The sequence below is a fragment of the Dipodomys ordii genome, unplaced genomic scaffold, assembly GCF_000151885.1.
Source record: "Dipodomys ordii isolate 6190 unplaced genomic scaffold, Dord_2.0 Scaffold32, whole genome shotgun sequence".
NCBI classification, from domain to species: domain Eukaryota; kingdom Metazoa; phylum Chordata; class Mammalia; order Rodentia; family Heteromyidae; genus Dipodomys; species Dipodomys ordii.
Window position 1 is genome coordinate 5,868,367 of NW_012267248.1, and position 3,504 is coordinate 5,871,870.

Below are 3,504 nucleotides of genomic sequence, written 5' to 3' on the forward strand. Positions count from 1 at the left end.
AAACAAAGGAGGAGGCTGCAATGCTTGGTAAGAAATGTACACATTATCCTGCCCATGCAATTGTAACCCCTCTGTACAGTATGTTCACAAATAAAATAAAATAAAATTTAAAAAAAATAAATGAATAAAAATAAAAAAAAACATCTTAGCCAGGCCCTGGGGGGCTCACACCTATAATCCTAGCTACTCAGGAGGCAGAGATCTGAGGATCATGGTTCAAAGCTACCTTGGGTAGGAAAGTCTGTGAGACTCTTATCTCCAATTGCCACAAGAAAAACAGAAGTGGAGCTATGGCTCAAAGTGATAGAGTACTAGCCTTGAGCAAAAGAGCTCAGGGGCAGTGCCCAGGCCCTGAGTTCAAGCTCCATGACTACACACACACATAGACACACAGACACACACACACACACATACACACACACACACACACACACACTTTACTTAATAAGGATCACAAAGTGCAACAATTGTGATTCTGGCAATTTAGATATGGTAAAAAAGAATGGAAAGTGCAAAAGGTGAAGCATTTTATCACCGATATGTATATGTATAGAAATATGTATATATATATATATTTATATATATATATATATATATATATATATATATATATATGAGAGAGAGAGAAAGAGAGAGGGATGGAGGGAGGGAGAGTATCATGGTTCAAAGCCAGCTCAGGTAGGAAAGTCTGCGAGATATCCACTTACCTTCCACTGGCTATTTACACTAGTACAGGAGAAGCAATAATGCTTCTGGTATCAGACATAGTGGGACACAGGCCTATTATCTAAAATTATAGTGATCCTCTGTATTTGTGGGCTCTGAAATCATGGACTCAATTCACTTCAGATCAAAACTAATCAGAAAAAATATTGTCTGTAGTAAACACATGCAGATACTTTCTTCTAATTACTGAACAATACAGTATAACAATACAGGATAATGTATATATACATATATACTGTATATATATGTATAACAATATAGTATAACAACTATTTGCATAAAGTTCACATCACATTAGACATTATAAGCAATCGAGAGATGATGTAAAATACAGGAGGATGTGTATAGGTTGTATAGAAATATGTGTCACTCTATAGAAGGGACTTCCATAAAGCAGGAGTGAATTTTGATATCTGGGAGGTCCTGACATGGGTACCCCATGTATGCCAAGGGGCCACTGCGTTTGCGGATCCACATTCTACCATTGCTTTTCTGCTTCATTTAAAGCATAACATGCAGGGCCAATGAGCAGTCTATCAAAATGAGACAGCACCTTTAGGAAACATGGGTGGTTGGTAGGAAAGTCTAATGCTTATGTTATGTGTTTCACCCTACATCTCTCTCTCTCTCTCTCTCTCTCTCTATCTATCTTTAGCCTACTCTCTCTCAAGACATGATGAGGAAGATACTGATTATTTAAAAATTATGCAAACTGCCTGTTTATCAATTAGATAATACCATGCAAAAATAAAGTTGTCAGGAACCTAAGCATGCTTGCTGAAGTCATTAGCTTCAGGTGTTGGCATGGTACCAGTTGTAAGGAAAAGGCTCTACAAGTTTACTTCTGTGTATGGGCTTCTGCCACTACCAAAGCATATGGCTCTCTTATCTGCACACAGGTCCTCCCTTAGGCTGGTTATTAACCATCCTACATGCTAGGATTGGGAGGGAAATTTCCAGACTAAGAAAGCTTATTTTGAGTGTCAGAAAAAGAGCCACAATTTAGTCCCTGTGGCTTTCCTAGAAGAAATGAATGGGTTGTGCTTTAGTAAGGTGAACATGGAGAAACTGAGGCAAAGGCTGGTCCTGTGGTTCAAGGGCTTAGTTTCTGCCGGCCCTGGTTTTTTATTTTTCTTCTTAGATATGTAAATCTCTTCTAATCCCTTAAGTGTAGGTGCCACCAGTGGCAAGTAGCTCTCATATTTCAGGCAAGGTGACAAAAGGATGAGAGTCAGAAGAGCAGAGTGGTTAGACACATGCCTCTACAGCCAGACTCCCATACTGGTACCCTCGCTCTGCTGCTCACAGGAATGAGTTTATTCACCTGCAATATAGATCACCACTTTATGGAGAAGTAAATAAATTAACCATGGAAAAGTAGGTAGAGTATCACATGCTTAAGGTGTGTGTGTGTGTGTGTGTGTGTGTGTGTGTGTGTGTGTGTGTGTGTAAGGAGGATCTTCTACAATTACTAAAAAGATTTGCTGTGGAAAGCCCTTTGGAAGAATTTGGAAGTCTGATCCCATTTTGGGTTCCCAGTGTTTTGTTAGGCTATAGGGAACACATCGTAGAAGATGGATGTGGGAGTATTTGAATTTCTTTAATCACATGTTGGGTGAACTACTTTTGAGTAGAGCTTATCAAATGTGTATACCTTTATTTTCACTCTCTTTGTCATGGTTCCCAGTGCAGAATAGTATCTATTGGCTCTCAGTTTCTCTTTTGCCCTATTTATGCCTTTATTGTTGGGGCAGGAAGCCTGGAAACTACATTTCCCACACTTCTTTGCTACTGCTTCCTGTTAGTTTCTGCCAATGAGAAGCTCTGGCAGAGAAATGGAAGGTGGGAGGAAACCAGAACCAAGCATACTCCCACTACCTTTTGGGATAGCTCCAACTCTGCAAAGCAGCTGGGAGTCACTGCAGTCAAATACTCTGGGCAATTTTGCTTTTCCCACTTGCTGTTTCCCATAAAAGTCTTATAATGTTTTCCTACTACTTTGGGGGTAACATTAATTTGCTTTTTAATTAGCTTCTCTGGCATGTTTTAAATAAACCTTTGTATAGACTTACTTCTATTTGAAATATTTAGGCTGTTTTCTGTTTGTATGCATACAGCACATTCCTAAATCACTTAATGTATGACAGGAACCGTTGTTTGACCAGTGTAGATACTCAAGATATTTCTCTATTCACTGCACAAAGTGTGTTAAATATCTAAAGTCTTTTTTAAATCTTACAAACATAACCTACCCAAACTCATCTGAACATATATAGACAAATGAACAAACATTAAGTTATCTATTACCATATTACACATCATCCTCAAATAGTGGCTTAAACAAAAAGTCATTTATTATTTATCATGGTTTCTATGGAGAAGGAATTTGAAAGCATCTTAGCTAAGTGGTTCTGACTTAGGGTCAGGATGTGCACTGGGTCTGCATTCATCAGAAATCTTGACTAGGGCTGGAGGACTGGATGGAAGTCAATGCTGGCTACAGACAGAAAGCCTTAGTCCCTGACTATGTGGACATCTATATCCCTAGGGCTTCTTAAATGCAAAACCAAATTATATTAAGTGAAGTAAGCCAGGCCCAAAGAAACATAGGTCCCATAGTTTCCCTTATTTGCAATATCTAGTATATATATGAGTCAAGCGGAAAAGGTCAGATAATGTGATGTCAGGAAAATGAACCCTTAGATATGTATTTCAATGTTTTTTCTTTCATGCATGTGTTTCTAACGCATTTATAAGATTATCTCTTTGTTGCTTTGT